The sequence below is a fragment of the Schistocerca americana genome, chromosome 5 (assembly GCF_021461395.2).
Source record: "Schistocerca americana isolate TAMUIC-IGC-003095 chromosome 5, iqSchAmer2.1, whole genome shotgun sequence".
In the NCBI taxonomy this organism is placed as follows: Eukaryota; Metazoa; Arthropoda; class Insecta; order Orthoptera; family Acrididae; genus Schistocerca; species Schistocerca americana.
This window is the reverse complement of record NC_060123.1, coordinates 174,292,328-174,310,847: the sequence shown is the minus strand read 5'-3', so window position 1 is coordinate 174,310,847 and position 18,520 is coordinate 174,292,328.

The window sequence follows — 18,520 nt, the reverse complement described above, 5'->3', positions numbered from 1 at the left end:
TTTAACCTGCTTACTGTCTCCCTCTACAATTTTTAAACACCTTACATCCCTCCAAATCCAAAGCAACCCATTGTTGATTCAGAATGTGTCCTCTCCCCAGAACTCTTCTTTTAGTCAAGCTAAGCTAGGTCATAAAGGTTTTTTCTACTTATTAGTTCCTCTAGATATCCAGCTAACCTTTAGCTTCTTCTATACCACCACATTACAAAAGTTTCTATTCTCTTCTTGTTTTATGATTTTATCGTTCACGTTTCAGTGCTGTGCGAGGATGCACTCACGTCAAATACGTTCAGAAGATATTTCCTAGCCTCTTTACTTCAAAATGGTTCGAATGGCTCTGAGTACTATGGGACTTAACACCTGAGGTCATCAGTCCCCTAGAACTTAGAACTACTTAAATCTAACTAACCTAAGGACATCACACACATCCATGCCCGAGGCAGGATTCGAACCTGCGACCGCAATGGTCGCACGGTTCCAGACTGTAGCGCCTAGAACCGCTCGGCCACCCCGGCCGGCCCTCTTTACTTCGATCAGCATGCTATTTAACTGGCGAAACAGCAAAATTCGTCTAACTTTTTTCCGTTAGCATCGCTTCATGTAATTAGACTACACTCCATTACCCTATACATTATTTAAGTCTCAACATAACGTATTTTTAGTTCTAATTTTATTCTTGGTACATGGCGTTAATGCAATGATTGTTTAACTAAACTGCACCGGAGCCATACAGCCCGTCTGTCAATGAATTTTATAGAATTCTGACGAGTCTAATGGAAGCTGTAACACTGACTCGTACAGCCGTCAGCAGACCGGATGTCTCAGTGCCTTGTTATATATTAAATAATGTTCATACCCTGATGTAAACAACACATATCTGGGGCTTGTTTCCTGTCTTATTTGTGGCGCAAAAACGTATAGAAAGCATCGTTCCTGTAAAACACAACTAGCTCTTTATTGACATGAAGTGTTGAGTGCTATTGACAAGGGATTTCAGATCGATTCCGTATTTCTGGATTTCCGGAAGGCTTTTGACACTGTACCACACAAGCGGCTCGTAATGAAATTGCGTGTTTATGTAATATCGTCTCAGTTATGTGACTGGATTTGTGATTTCCTGTCAGACAGGTCACAGTTCGTAGTAACTGACGGAAAGTCATCGAGTAAAACAGAAGTGATTTCTGGCGTTCCCCAAGGTAGTGTTATAGGCCCTTTGCTGTTCCTTATCTATATAAACGATTTGGGAGACAATCTGAGCAGCCGTCTTCGGTTGTTTGCACATGACGCTGTCGTTTATCGACTAATAAAGTCATCAGAAGATAAAAGCAAACTGCAAAAGATTTTAAAAAAATATCTGAATGGTGCGAAAATTGGCTGTTGACCCTAAATAGCGAAAAGTGTGAGGTCGTCCACATGAGTGCTAAAAGGAACTCTTTAAACTTCGGTTACACGATAAATCAGTCTAATCTAAAAGCCGTAAATTCAACTAAATACCTAGGTATTACAATTACGAACAACTTAAATTGAAAGGAACACATAGAAAATGCTGTGGGGAAGGCTAACCAAAGACTGCGTTTTATTGGCAGGACACTTAGAAAATGTAACAGACCTACTACGGAGACTGCCTACACTACGCTTGTCCGTTCTCTTTTAGAATACTGCTGTGCGGTGTGGGATCCTTATGAGATAGGACTGACATCGTACATCGAAAAAGTTCAAAGAAAGGCAGCACGTTTTGTATTATCGAGAAATATCGCGAAATATTTGTTGGATGTCCTTCTGATGGATAACATGCCAAATTCGATCTAATTGGTTCGTTAGATCGTCGACGATATTTTATACGCCGTTTCGTTGCCCTTCATGGCAAGCCATCCTGTCCTGACATTTCAACAAGAAAAGCCCGTCCGCACACGGCGAGATGTTCTACTGCATGTCTTCGTGCTTGCCAAACCCTGCCTTGGCCAATAAGGCAGCCAGATCTCACCCCAACTGAGGATGTTTGGAGCATTATGGGCGGGGCCCTCCAAGCAGCTCGGGATTGTGACGTGCTGCTTGTTCGGGTTATCAATTTTTGCCTCACACTCCATATTCTCCTGACGTAGCCTCCAGTCTCTTCTTCCTCTTACCCCGCATGAAGAAACCATTGCATGCCTGGTATTTCTACGCTACTGGTCTTTAAAATTGCTACACCAAGAAGAAATGCAGATGATAAATGGGTATTCATTGGACAAATATATTATATTAGAACTGATATGTGATTACATTTTCACACAGTTTGGGTGCATAGATCCTGAGAAATCAGTACCGAGAAGAACCACCTCTGGCCGTAATAACAGCCTTGATACGACTGGGCATTGAGTCAAACAGAGCTTGGATGGTGTGTACAGGTACAACTGTCCATGCAGCTTCAACGCGGTACCACAGTTCATCAAGAGTAGTGATTGGCGTATTGTGACGAGCCAGTTGTTCGGCCACCATTGACCAAACGTTTTCAGTTGGTGAGAGATCTGGAGATTGTGCTGGCCAGGGCAGCAGTCGAAAATTTTCTGTATCCAGAAAGGCCCGTACAGGACCTGTAACATGCGGTCGTGCCTTATCCTTTTTCAATTGGTGAGAAATCTCGGGAATGTGGTGCCCATCTACATCTACATCTACATCCATACTCCGCAAGCCACCATACTCCGCAAGAAATAGTTTATAATTGGTTTGCAGAATTTCGTCGTGTTTACTTCAGCAATGAATTTCGTTAATATCTACTAAACAAGGTCGTTGGGACATTCATACAGATATCGAAGATTCCAGTACATTCGATTCTGCATGAACATTTCGCTGTTTGGAAAAAAATACCGTTTCAGGAGAGAAAACTTGCATATATTCTTACAAGCAGAAAACTAAGCAGCAATCAACTGTTTTGGTGTTTGGAAATGACCGGTTATTTCTTTGGTTGCGCTAGACGTGTCGCGACCATTGTATTATAATGTAGAACAGTTAGTGCTCAATGGTGTACAATATGTTTTTCCCCATTCATCTACGAAATTAGAAACAGCATCGGAAAACTTCTACATCTACATCCATACTCCGCAAGCCACCTGACGGTGTGTGGCGGAGGGTACCCTGAGTACCTCTATCGGTTCTCCCTTCTATTCCAGTCTCGTATTGTTCGTGGAAAGAAGGATTGTCGGTATGCTTCTGTGTGGGCTCTAATCTCTCTGATTTTATCCTCATGGTCTCTTCGCGAGATATACGTAGGAGGGAGCAATATACTGCTTGACTCTTCGGTGAAGGTATGTTCTCGAAACTTTAACAAAAGCCCGTACCGAGCTACTGAGCGTCTCTCCTGCAAAGTCTTCCACTGGAGTTTATCTATCATCTCCGTAACGCTTTCGCGATTACTAAATGATCCTGCAACGAAGCGCGCTGCTCTCCGTTGGATCTTCTCTATCTCTTCTATCAACCCTGTCTGGTACGGATCCCACACTACTGAGCAGTATTCAAGCAGTGGGCGAACAAGCGTACTGCAACCTACTTCCTTTGTTTCCAGATTGCTTTTCCTTAGGATTCTTCCAATTAATCTTAGTCTGGCATCTGCTTTACCAACGATCAACTTTATATGATCATTCCATTTTAAATCACTCCTAATGCGTACTCCCAGATAATTTATGGAATTAACTGCTTCCAGTTGCTGACCTGCTATTTTGTAGCTAAATGATAAGGGATCTATCTTTCTATGTATTCGCAGCACATTACACTTGTCTACATTAAGATTCAATTGCCATTCCCTGCACCATGCGTCAATTCGCTGCAGATCCTCCTGCATTGCAGTACAATTTTCCATTGTTACAACCTCTCGATACACCACAGCATCATCTGCAAAAAGCCTCAGTGAACTTCCGATGCCATCCATCAGGTCATTTATGTATATTGTGAATAGCAACGGTCCTATGACACTCCCCTGTGGCACACCTCAAATCACTCTTACTTCGGAAGACTTCTCTCCATTGAGAATGACATGCTGCGTTCTGTTATCTAGGAACTCCTCAATCCAATCACACAATTGGTCTGATAGTTCATATGCTCTTACTTTGTTCATTAAACGACTGTGGGGAACTGTATCGAACGCCTTGCGGAAGTCAAGAAACACGGCATCTACCTGTGAACCCGTGTCTATGGCCCTCTGAGTCTCGTGGACGAATAGCGCGAGCTGGGTTTCACACGACCGTCTATTTCGAAACCCATGCTGATTCCTACAGAGTAGATTTCTAGTCTCCAGAAAAGTCATTATACTCGAACATAATACGTGTTCCAAAATTCTACAACTGATCGACGTTAGAGATATTGGTATATAGTTCTGCACATCTGTTCGACATCCCTTCTTGAAAACGGGGATGACCTGTGCCCTTTTCCAATCCTTTGGGACGCTACGCTCTTCTAGAGACCTACGGTACACCGCTGCAAGGAGGGTGGTAAGTTCCTTCGCGTACTCTGTGTAAAATCGAACTGGTATCCCAACAGGTCCAGCGGCCTTTCCTCTTTTGAGCGATTTTAATTGTTTCTCTATCCCTCTGTCGTCTATTTCGATATCTACCATTTTGTCATCTGTGCGACAATCTAGAGAAGGAACTACAGTGAAACAGCTTTGGAAAAAGACATTTAGTATTTCGGCCTTTAGTCTGTCATCCTCTGTTTAAGTACCATTTTGGTCACAGAGTGTCTGGACATTTTGTTTTGATCCACCTACCGCTTTGACATAAGACCAAAATTTCTTAGGATTTTCTGCCAAGTCAGTACATAGAACTTTACTTTCGAATTCATTGAACGCCTCTCGCATAGCCCTCCTCACACTACATTTCGCTTCGCGTAATTTTTGTTTGTCTGCAAGGCTTTGGTTATGTTTATGTTTGCTGTGAAGTTCCCTTTGCATCCGCTGCAGTTTCCTAACTCGGTTGTTGTACCACGGTGGCTCTTTTCCATCTCTTACGACCTTGCTTGGCACATACTCATCTAACGCATATTGTACGATGGTTTTGAACTTTGTCCACTGATCCTCAACACTATCTGCACTTGAGACAAAACTTTTGCGTTGAGCCGTCAGGTATTCTGTAACCTGCTTTTTGTCACTTTTACTAAACAGAAAAATCTTCCTACCTTTCTTAATATTTCTATTTACGGCTGAAATCATCGATGCAGTAACCGCTTTATGATCGCTGATTCCCTGTTATGCATTAACTGTTTCAAATAGTTCGGGTCTGTTTGTCACCAGAAGGTCTAATATGTTATCGCTACGAGTCGGTTCTCTGTTTAACTGCTCAAGGTAGTTTTCAGATAAAGCACTTAAAAAAATTTCACTGGATTCTTTGTCCCTGCCACCCGTTATGAACGTTTGAGTCTGCCAGTCTATATCCGGGAAATTAAAATCTCCACCCAGAACTATAACATGATGGGGAAATCTACTCGAAATATTTTCCAAATTATCCTTCAGGTGCTCGGCCACAACAGCTGCTGAGCCCGGGGGCCTATAGAGACATCCAATTACCATGTCTGAGCCTGCTTTAACCGTGACCTTCACCCAAATCATTTCACATTTCGGATCTCCGTCAATTTCCTTCGATACTATTGCACTTCTTATCGCTATAAACACGCCTCCCCCTTCACTGTCCAGCCTGTCTCTGCGGTATACGTTCCAATCTGAGTTCAGGATTTCATTACTGTTTACGTCTGGTTTCAGCCAACTTTCTGTCCCTAGTAATATATGGGCGTTGTGACCGTTTATTAATGAGAGCAGTTCTGGGACCTTTCTATAGACGTTCCTGCAGTTTGCTATTAGCACATTAATATTGTTATTCCCTGTTGCATTTTGCCTACTCCTACCTTGCCCCGTCTCAGGAGGCGTCTTGTCGGGCCTAGGGAGGGAATTCTCTAACCTAAAAAACCCCCATGTGCACTCCACACGTACTCCGCTACCCTTGTAGCCGCTTCCGGCATGTAGTGCACGCCTGACCTATTCAGGGGGACCCTACATTTCTCCACCCGATAGCGGAGGTCGAGAAATTTGCACCCCAGATCTCCGCAGAATCGTCTGAGCGTCTGGTTTAAGCCATCCACTCAGCTCCAAACCAGAGGACCGCGATCGGTTCTGGGAACATACTACAAATAGTTAGCTCTGATTCCACCCCGCGAGCGAGGCTTTCCGCCTTCACCAATTCCGCCAACCGCCTGTACGAACTGAGGATGACCTCTGAACCCAGACGGCAGGAGTCATTGGTACCGACATGAGCAACAATTTGCAGTCGGGTGTACCCAGTGCTCTCTATCGCCGCCGGTAGGGCCTCCTCCACATCTCGGATGAGACCCCCCGGCAAGCAGACAGAGCGAACACTGGCCTTCTTCCCCGACCTTTCCGCTATTTCCATAAGGGACTCCATCACCCGCCTAACGTTGGGGCTCCCAATAACTAATAAACCCCTCCCCCCGTGTGCCTGCTCGGACCTTGCTGAAGGAGCAGCCACATGTCCACTCACAGGCAGAGCGGGCGATGCCACACGGACAGCCTTCACATTTACCCTCCGCCTCGTGCGCCGCGAACGCCGCTGAACCCGCCACTCCCCTAGGGGAGAGGGTGGCCCAACCGCGTCCGGTACCCGCGAAGATGTCTCGACAGCAGGGACAGTGGGTGAAGCATGTAACACCTGGGGTGTACCTTGCGACGCACCAGACTCCCCACTGCCGCTACACTGCGAGGCAGCAGCCCGAAGACGGCTGACCGCGGCCATCAACACGCTCAGCTGTTCGCGAAGAGTGGCCAGTTCCTCCTGCGTCCGTACACAGCAGTCACACATCCCATGGCAGCAGTGGAACATATTCCGTATCCAGAAAGGCCCATACAGGACCTGCAACTTGCGGTCGTGCATTATCCTGCTGAAATGTAGGGTTTCGCAGGGATCGAATGAAGGGTAGAGCCACGGGTCGTAACACATCTCAAATGTAACGTCCACTGTTCAAAGTGACGTCAATGCGAGCAAGAAGTGACCGAGACGTGTAACCGATGGCACCCCATACCATCACGCCGGATGATACGCCAGTATGGCGATGGCAAATACACGCTTCCAATGTGCGTTCACCGCGATGTCGCCAAACACGGATGCGACCATCATGATCATCCAAAAAAATGACGTTTTGCCATTGGTGCACCCAAGTTCGTCGTTGAGTGCACCATCGCAGGCCCATCCTAGAACCCGTAGACCAGTATTCAGAATTAATGAGCAATAATCAAAAGGTTCAAATGGCTCCAAGCACTATGGGACTTAACATCTAGGTCATCAGTCCCCTAGAACTAACTAACTAACTAACCTAAGCACATCACACACATCCATGCCCGGGGCATGATTCGAACCTGCGACCGCAGCGGTCGCGCGGTTCCGGACTGAAGCGCCTAGAACCGCTCGGCGACAGTGGCAGGCGCAATAATCCTCGATTCAACTCGTTTTGGTAGCACTGTTGCCTTACATTTTGTGCCACTTTCCCTAACCTCCACACTTTAACCAGTAGTAGAGCAGCTGCAGGGAACGCGGAAGCTGTGAGACAGGTGGTGCGGCTCGGCGGGCGCGCTAGCCTGCACGTGTAGCGCGTGGGCGCGGTCGCGGTCGCGCGCCAAGGCCGGCCGCTGACCCGATGCCAGGCAGCCGCCGCGCGGCTATCGAGCGGCGCCGGGCCGCAGCCGCTGAGTCACCGCCCCACACACAAACACAGCCCGCTCCACTTGCTGTCCTTAGGCCCGGGCCGTGACTCAGCGCGGGCATCCCTCACAGTCGAGGCGGAACTCGGCGAGCTGCCGGCGCGCGGGGACTTCCTCCGCGCTGACTCATCCACCTCCTGTTCTTCGCACCTAAATGAAATCTTTTTAAATATGTAAGAAAATGAAACGCCTTCAGCCGTCCTTATGATCTTATTTATTGCGTAGCTACCAGTTCCGGCGCCAACTCGAGTTGTCAGCTGATGACTGGAGTGTTTACATCACAACTATACTTCTGTAGACAGTCAATGTAAACCAGTTATGTGGGCCACTGAAGCAGCTTATATATGGATCGTGATAAGCTCTTCAGCGTCAACTTAGGCCAGAAGATGGCGCACTGAAGCGCCGAAGCTGGTAGCTACACAATAAATAAGATCACAAAGACTAGGTGTTTCATTTTCTCACAATAGTGAACGGCCGTAGTCCCCAAGACCTCCAGTCAAAAGGGTGGACATACAAAAACATTTTATTTACGTAGTGTTAGGAGCGGGCAGGAAATGACAAGGTGCTGGTGCCTAATCATGTTACACATTTTACCAGAAAAGAATTTGTTACATGAAGACTCAGTTTCAATATTAAAGCTCAAAACCTAATTTTCCTCCACAATTAAACGTCATATACCCCTCCTTCATATTACAGTGTCTAATGACATCATGCTACAAGAATAACAGATTAACAGTTTAATGGCTACGCAAATCAAATCGGGCTCAGATTAGAAGTTTTACACACCGACTGAAATTCAGGAAAACTTGGTCTGAAAACTGACATCAGTTTCATAGAACTTAGTTAACAACTATACACGTTAAAGACTGATTTAGAAAGTTTAGCTGCGGTTTCGCAAATTTAGACGCAGTTCAATTCCAGGAGAAGGAACTTGCAGTTACGATATAAATTATTAAACCTTGTAAAAGGAATTATAGCAAAGTTCACTGTAGTGAACAGATTTTAAAAATTGCAAGAACAATTACATAATCTCAGCTACTGAACACTTTTTAATTTAAAGGTTAAATACACATATACAAATAGCGCAAATCTCAGGCCTACAGCCTTTTCAAATAGTATCTACCTATGGAAGCTGATGCATCTCATTAGGAATAGCGGTAGTTCCTAGAAAACAGTAGTAACAGCTTAGAATTAAATAGCGATTACATTTGTTTTGTAAATAAAACTGCCTTTTTCTAGATGCACTGTAATTTATTTCTTCCAGCCAAGTTTCGCCCCCCCTTTTTTTTTCTTACTCTAATGCATACTCATTGGGATCTAGAACAATATAGTTTTGTTTTGACATCTGCTATGTGTAGATTATCAAACAAATATCTATAACTTGTGGCAAAGGAGTAATAGCGCACCACTAAAATAAAGGTAAACATGGTGAACAGTGAGAGGAAAAAGTTCGAAATATAAAAATGTACTTGTGGTTCGGAAATGAAATGTTTATGCGACCTTCACACCAGATGAGAGGCAAAGCAAATGCCAACGGACTGTTACTAATTACTTACGTAAAGCCGGCCGCTGTGGCCGAGTGGTGCTGGGCGCTTCATGCTGGAACCGCGCGACCGATACGATCGCAGGTTCGAATCCTGCTTCGGGCATGGATGTGTGTGATGTCCTTAGGTTAGTTAGGTTTAAGTAGTTCTAAGCTCTAGGGGACTGATGACCTCAGATGTTAAGTCCTATAGTGCTCAGAACCATTTGAACCATTTTGAACTTATGTAAAAAACAAAAAACAAAAGCGTGACGTGAACTGTTTTATAATCTAAAAATAACATATATCAAAACAAAACTGTATCGTTCTAGTACTCGCTGAAGATGCCTTGCAGTAGAAAAAGGCGAAACGGGTCTGGGAGAAATAAATTACAGTGCAGCAAGAAAAGGCAGTTTTATTTACACAAGTAAACTTCTTAAAAATAGTGATTTCCTGTAACTAACACCAAGAAATAATTACCGTTGACTAGCCTAAAGCATGACAAATTAAAACACAGACTAGCTTACAAAACGACAAAGTAAAACACAGATTAGTTAATTTAGGAGCCTCGCTCCAAGTAAATAACAGAAAGTAGAAACGCCACTGTCAAATGGCTGCTTTCTGAGTTTTTCACAAAACGTCAGTAATCAAAGTGACCTTCACTGTGCGTTAACAAAGAACAACATCTGGTTGAAATACTTCAAACGTAGGTTTGTTTCCACAAGCAACCAACATAACAAAAGGGATGGCTCTTGTTACTTGCGACAGCTACTAATCTGAATGTTAACAAAACACGACCATCTTGAACCACAGTACTGTTCAAACGTTGACATCATAAATAAACATAACTCGGCTTTCGGGTGTAACCGGTGCGCGGGAACAGTATACGTAGTACAAAAATCCTCACCGCTTTCTGAAGGACTCGATAGAAGGAAACCATCCGCACATAGCTTGGGTCTCTAGACTAGCTACAATTAACACGGTGGCGACAGGATACTCACATAGCTTGGCTCTCTAGACTAGCTACAATTAACACGGTGGCGACAGGATACCAGAAAAAGAATAACGGAAAAGACTTAACATAGATATCACCACAAATACACATACTTTCAAAATTTACAGAAAACCCACAACAACAGATACAGTAATACCCTCATGTTCACAATACCCAATAACACACAAACATGCAGCCTTCCATTCCATGGTACATCGCCTCACGTCCATACTAGTGTCAAAACAGAATTTCCAAACAGAAGTAGACACCATTAAATATATTGCATATAACAATGGCTATAACCCTGAATTAGTTGACAAAATCTTGCACAAGAAACAAAGAAGGAAAATCTTGCCGTACAGTTATGCCCCCTCTGCAATAACAACCACGCCCAAAATCACCTGGTTTAGTATTCCATATCTAGGCAATCTATCAGACAAACTAGCCAAAACACTGAAATCTCAAAACTATAAAACATCATTTTATGTAAGACGCACTACAGCTAATCTCCTATTCAACAGCAAGAACAAAATAGATAAACTAAGCAACAGTGGGGTCTACAAAACAACCTACACTGACTACAATAAACTGTACATTGGTGAAACAGGTCGGGCCATATCAACAAGGCAGACTGAACATAAACGCAGCTGGAGATTAAATAAATCAGACTCCACCTTTGCTGAACACGTGCTCAAAGAAAGACACAAATATCTAACGGACACAGAAGTGCTACATACAGCCAACGAAGGCAGAAAACTCAGCCTACTAGAAGAACTTGAAATTAACAAACACATAGGCCTAAACCCTCAGCTGGTTCTTAATTACCATTCGCAACTGAGCACATCACCACTCTTAAACTTTGCGCAATACAGTAAATCTGCTACTAACCGCAAAGCCGGCCGGAGTGGCCGTGCGGTTAAAGGCGCTGCAGTCTGGAACCGCAAGACCGCTACGGTCGCAGGTTCGAATCCTGCCTCGGGCATGGATGTTTGTGATGTCCTTAGGTTACTTAGGTTTAACTAGTTCTAAGTTCTAGGGGATTAATGACCTCAGCAGTTGAGTCCCATAGTGCTCAGAGCCATTTAACCGCAAAGTGTCCCAATAGTAAACAAATTCACACTCCAATATAATGTAATATCCCGTATGTGTTTACATTCCTAACTGTAACTCAACTGTAACAATGTAATATTTGGTATATATTAATGCACAGTTTTTCTAATAACAAGACGTAGCCCCCAAAGAAAACGTAGCTGTTGTATGACCAGCAACTGTTCACAACAAATACCAAAAAATTGTAATTTTGTAATAATCTGTATTCTAAATAATTCTAATTATTGTGATTACGTAGGCTTTCCTGGCGTAATAAGTCTTGAGAGTCTCTTCGGGTTTGCTGCCGGATCCTAAAATCAACTTGACTCGATATTTCGGCGATTCAGCTGGTCGCCATCTTCAGAAAAATGCTGCTTCTGCTGATGAGTCCCGCATATGCCATTTCCGACGCGGATAGCTTAACCTAAGAACTTGAGCATTTGATGACTGTTTTTAAGGAAAATGGATACTCCGAGAAGCAGATTCGTCGGGCTATGGAGTTTGGACCATCTCCGGAGGTGCATGAAGAGGAACATAGATCGGTGGCCTTTCTTCCTTATGCTGGAGGTGTGGTGTCACCGCCAGACACCACACTTGCTAGGTGGTAGCTTTAAATCGGCCGCGGTCCATTAGTACATGTCGGACCCGCGTGTCGCCACTGTGTGATCGCAGACCGAGCGCCACCACAAGGCAGGTCTCAAGAGACGGACTAGTACTCGCCCCAGTTGTACGGACGACGTAGCTAGCGACTATACTGACGAAGCCTCGCTCCTTTGCCGAGCAAATAGTTAGAATAGCCTTCAGCTAAGTCAATGGCTACGACCTAGCAAGGCGCCATTAGTAACATTGCATGTATCTAAAGAGTCTCACCTTTATCGCCACAATCTCCAGGTGTACCAAAAGGATGGATTAAAGTTAAGTATTCCAGAAGCTACGTACTTTTCTTTATAGCATTCATAACGTATCCTGTTTCAGACCTCACGCACCCTGCTTTGGCTTAGCGCGTGCCTTTCAGCTTCCTCTCATTGTGTCTAGGCTGTCTTGTCTAGACACAACAATTTTTGGCAACGAGTCAACAAAGGGTCTTGTTCTTTCTAATTGCTTACATTTACTTGTGTCATGGCTTCGCCAGATGTACTGTCCGAATTTTATCGCTTGCAGAATCAGCAGATGCAGGCGTTATTGGATGCCCTTGGACAGCTCATCCAGGGTCAACGTGCACTGCAAAACGATGCGGCGGCCGCCGCTCCACCGCTACCGCAGCCACGACATGCAGTTGCACCCCCATTTCGTCACTTTGAACCAACTACGGAAACATGGACGGAGTGGTCACGCCAGTTTGGATTTCATCTCGCCGCCTACAGAATTCAAGGTAACGAGCGGCAGCCTCATTTATTGTCGAGTGTAGGGGTGCGAACGTACCGTGTGATAGTGAAATTATTTCCCCGACGCGACGTAGCGACTCTGTCCTACGAAGAAATTTTGTCGGCGTTAGATGCCTATTTCAAGGAAACAGTTAATGTAGTTGCAAAGAGGTATACTTTCTTTCGTACAAAACGTACGGCCGGTCAAACTAATAGGGAGTGGGTTGCAACTTTGCAAGGCCTTACAAGGGATTGTGCTTTTGAGTGGTAATGTGGACTCCCTTATTCAGATACTATGGTACGTGATGCAATAGCACAGAACGTTTCTGATGTTCGCATACGGGAACAGATTTTGAAACTCGTCAATCCCTCCCTTCAACAAGTGATAGACATATTAGATAGACAAGACACACTTGACTTTGCACAGGAATCATTTGCAACTTCGCCAGCCGTGTGTAACATTAACCGGCCCGCCGGGCGCGCTGCGCGGCCCGGTAAACTGCCCTCGCACACGTCTGCGCAGCTGCCGCCACGCTCTAAACCAGGTGTGCCGCGCCAGCATACAAATGCAGTGAAATCATGCCCGCGGTGTGCTACTAGACATTCGCATGACAATTGCCCGTCACGCCAAGCTATTTGCTTTTTCTGTAATAAGAAAGGACATGTTCAAAGTGTTTGCCAGAAAAAGCTCCGATCAGACAATCACAACCATTCCAGACCCTTTGCTTCGCGCCGGAATCGAACCAAGAATACTCAGGCTCGTGAACCTTCGCCCATGGACATTCATGTAGTTAATTCCACTTCGTCCAGTGCCACTCTTTCTAACAGTGACTGTGTTCGTCCCACAACAAGTGTGCGTCGACGTCGCCGGAAATCACGTCAATTAGCAAGTGATGCTGTACCTGTATCAGTTCAAATTGCACGAGACAGTCGCTCTTGTCGTCAGCAGGACAATTAACTTTTTGTAGATTTGGACTTTAATGGCAAGGTCATACTATTCCAGCTCGATACCGTAGCTGCAGTTTCATTGCTCAATCACGACACGTACAAACAACTGGGCAAACCTCCGTTGCGTGCCTCAAATGTTCAGTTAAATAGTTATTCAGGTCAGAATATCCCTGTGTTAGGACAGTGCACTCTTCTTGCAACATATAAGGGACAAACAAAACTTGTATCATTTTACGTTCTTCGTTCTTCTACTGCAGTGAACTTGTTTGGTTTAGATTTATTTCAGTTGTTTAACTTGTCTATTGCAAATCAGGTCCTATCAGTGAATCAGACTGTGCCTTCCGCCAGTGTTTCTCGTCTATGTGAAGAATTTGCAGACATTTTTGCACCGGGCTTAAGTTGCGCTCAGAACTATGAAGCACATTTGGAACTGAAAGTCAACGCGCAACCGAAATTTTTCAGAGCGCGCAATGTTCCTCACGCATTGCGTGTTGAGGTCGCAAAATCACAAGGTGTGAGTGAATGTGCGCAATGCCTCTTCCATTTCAGCTCCGCTTCATCGCTTACGCCGTCCAGGTGTTCCGTTCGTCTGGACGACGGAATGCGAACGCGCTTTTCGCCAGTTGAAATCGGCGTTGCTTTCAAATACTTGCCTTACGCCATTCGATCCCCAGAAACCCCTTTTGTTGATGGTAGATGCATCGGATTTCGGGATCGGTGCTGTGCTTGCGCACAAAGATGGGTCGCATGATCGCCCTATTGCCTTTGCGTCCAAATTGATCTCGTCTGCGCAAAGAAATTATTCACAGATAGAGAAAGAAGCTTTGGCTCTCGTGTTTGGTGTTACTAAGTTCCATGATTTCTTGTATGGTCGTCACTTTACCATCATCACAGACCACAAACATTTGACGTCGCTTTTCATCCGAACAAACCTGTACCTCGGCGTACAGTGCAGAAATTCATTCGCTGGTCTATTTTCCTCTCGCAGTACCGCTACGATATCTTGTATCGGTCCACTGCTAAGCACGGACACGCCGATGCGTTGTCCCGTTTGCCTGTTGCTGAGGATAGAGCATTCGATTCTTCCGAACTTGCTTGCATGTTCATTGATGCGGAAACTGATGACATGGTCGAATCGTTTCCGATTGATTATCGTGTAGCTACAGCCACAGCTGCTGACCCTGTCCTTGCTACCGTTTTGCGTTTTGTTGCTACGCAATGGCCTTTGTCAAAGTCTCGGATCGAGGATCCGTTGGTTCGCCGATTTTTTGCTCACAAGGAGAGACTTTTTGTTCGACGTGGTGTTTTGTTGTTGCGTTCTGATAATGATCAGTCCAGAGTCATGGTCCCACGTTCGTTACAGTCCTCTGTTTTACGGCTTCTTCACCAAGGACATTGGGGTTAGTGCGAACGAAACAACTTGTTCGTCAGCACTGTACTTGGTTCGGAATCGATGCTGCGATTACGAATGTGTGTTCTTCTTGCATGGCGTGTGCCGAACAACAATCCGCACCGCCGCGGAAAGTCTTTGCATGGCCAAAAGCCACTTCCCCTTAGCAACGCTTGCACATCGATTTTGCTGGTCCATTCTGGAATGCTCGATGGTTGGTTCTGGTAGATGCCTTCAGTAATTTTCCTTTTGTTGTCCGGATGTCTTCCACGACGTCCTCTGCCACCATCCAAGCGTTGTCTGCTATCTTTTGCATTGAAGGTCTTCCGCAGACTATTGTTTCCGACAATGGCCCACAATTCATGTCCGCAGAATTTCAGTCATTCTGCCAGGCCAATGGTATTCAACATCTGACATCCGCGCCGTTTTCGCCTCAGTCAAACGGTGTCGCTGAACGATTGGTCCGGACTTTCAAGTCACAGATGTTGAAGTTGAAAGAGTCGCATTCTCGGGAGGACGCGTTGTTGCTCTTTTTGTCATCGTATCGCTCTCAGCCCCGAGATGGTCGCTCGCCGGCTGAGTTGCTCCACGGTCGTCCTCATCGAACCTTGATGTCTTTGCTGCACCCGCCGCATCAGGTTCCTGTGCAGCGGCAGTCTTCTGCTTTTGCTCCAGGCGACGTTGTATTCTATCGCAACTATCGAGGTTCACGGCGTTGGCTTGCAGGGCGCATTCTTCGCTGCCTCGGCCGCGCGATGTATTTGGTTTTGGGGGCCTCTGGTGAGGTGCGTCGGCATCTCAATCAGCTGCGCCTCTGTCGTCGCACGGGTTCTGCCGCTCCCCGTCTGCTTTCAGCGACGGTGCCGTCCGGTCAGCGCCCCGGGGACCCATCTACTGGCTCGCCTCATCCCCAGGTGTTACCGACGATGCCTTCCATTTTGCCCCATGGCGACGCGCCGCTGCCGCCTCCGCCTCCGCCGCCGCCGCCTGTCCTCCAGCCGGCGCCGCCCACAGTGGACGCTTCGCTGCGGCCGCCAAGCGCCTCCCTGGGTCACGCGCCGCCGATCGCTTCCCGTGACCAGCTGTCCTCCGCCATGGAACTCTTGCCCGCTCCGGCCCACATGGCGTCTTCGCGCGTCGGGTACCCCGACGCAATGGAGGTCGACCCTTCGGCCCCTCCTGTCTCTTTACGGGCGCATACACCGCATGTTGACGTGCACCCTGGACTAGGTTTTCAGGCGTTTCCTAGATCCCCTCGGACCGAATGGCCGGGTGCGGGTGGCACAGCCTCGCCTGTTGTTAGGCTCCCCACCTCATCGCATACGTCAACATGGGGTCCTCCCCACGGCGGGCGGAGGCCTTATAACACGACCGTTCGCCCATTTGCGGGGGAGGAATGTGGTGTCACCGCCAGACACCACACTTGCTAGGTGGTAGCTTTAAATCGGCCGCGGTCCATTAGTACATGTCGGACCCGCGTGTCGCCACTGTGTGATCGCAGACCGAGCGCCACCACAAGGCAGGTCTCGAGAGACGGACTAGTACTCGCCCCAGTTGTACGGACGACGTAGCTAGCAATTATACTGACGAAGCCTCGCTCCTTTGCCGAGCAGATAGAATAGCCTTCAGCTAAGTCAATGGCTACGACCTAGCAAGGCGCCATTAGTAACATTGCATGTATCTAAAGAGTCTCACTTGTATCGCCACAATCTCCAGATGTACCAAAAGGATGGATTAAAGTTAAGTATTCCAGAAGCTTTTCTTTATAGCATTCATAACGTATCCTGTTTCAGACCTCACGCACCCTGCTTTGGCTTAGCGCGTGCCTTTCGGCTTCCTCTCATTGTGTCTAGGCTGTCTTGTCTAGACACAGCAGGAGGCATATCGTTTAAGATTGGACGAATTTTAAGGAATTTCCGTCCACCTTCTAAGATTAGGGCACCACTCGGCTCTGTGAAAGATGATTTGGGGCTTAGAAAACCCGGTGTGTCCAAAATTCCGTGTCAGTGTGGTAAAGCTTACGCTGGCCGTTCGATTCGCATAGTGCATGACAGGTGTGTGGAACATCGACGTCATACGAGGCTACAACAGCCGGAAAAATCGGCAGTAGCAGAACGCTGCTTAAATGAGGGACACAGTATGAAATTTGATGAAACTGTGGTAGTTGCCAACATTTCTGGTTTTTGGAACAGTGTCTACAAAGAGGCGATTGAGATTAGGTTGGCGGATAATTTAATCAACAGAGACAATGGGTTTCCTCTTAGCAAGACGTGGAATCCCGTATTGTCTCGCATCAAAATTGAACGTTCTTCGGTGCGGCCCTGAGTGCGATATATCGTTGCCAGCAGTGTTCCACTAAGGGCGGCGCCACCTCCCTGTCTTGGAGGGCAGCATCCGTGACGGGCGGCGCATGCGCCGTGTACTGAACGGTGGCCTATATAGCACGTCGATTTGCAGCCTGGCGTCAGTTCTCAGCGGGACTCATCAGCAGAAGCAGCATTTTCCTGAAGATGGCGAGCAGCTGGATCGCCGAAATATCAAGTTGATTTTAGGATCCGGAAGCAAACCCGAAGAGACTTTAAATTCTAATTGTTGTCATACATACTACTGACAAACCATAAAATGTGATTTATTATGTTAAAGAACAATTTTACAGAACAAAAAGTCAAAAGACGCGTTTGACAATTTCAAAGACAACTACAGATCGTATGTAAGTGCGTTGTATCTTAGTGCAGAATGTTCGGTTCGTAAGATCACAAGCTCCTTGTAAACAATAGCAAGTAGTTATCTGAAGATGGCCTAATAAGCCGAAAACTAGTTCATACAAATAAAAATCAGTAGAACAAAAAACCGCCGAAGTGTTATTCAACTCCCACAAACGTTTGCCACAACGTCACCACTTCACTGCGGGCTCCACAAGAGTACACCTCACAGAATTCCAAAACAGCACACAGTCTCCGGATCTCCTGTTCAGGATGCTAACAGAGCTCTTCGAGACACACGTGCCTCTAGCAATGGCTAGCCGGACCACAATGTTACAGCAGTAAAAGCGACGTTAGACACATTGGTGCCAACTGCCTCTGCGCCTGTGGTCACAGTCCGCGTTACTCGCGGCACCACACACAAAGTGCAATATTCCCGCCTCAGCCGCTACAGTTTCATGAAATTCCGACAGGTGATGGCGCTATACGTAAGCTTCAAAATGGAGCCTGTAACGGAAATGCGTTCCGTCCTTGGGGCTGAATATCACAGCATCTCAGATATTCACATGCCAGCGGAGACCAGGCAGTGAACAAAAGCATGGTGAGTCGTTGGGCTCGACGTCTGTCATCATCGCAACGAGGTTGCGCAGACCTGTCCAGTCTCCTGAGTAACCGGCCGGCTGCGCACAGCTGTGACTCCTGCAATGATGGAAGGTGCGATCACTCTCATTAAGGTGACCGACCGATCACCGTCAAACACGTCGCTGCACAACTGGACG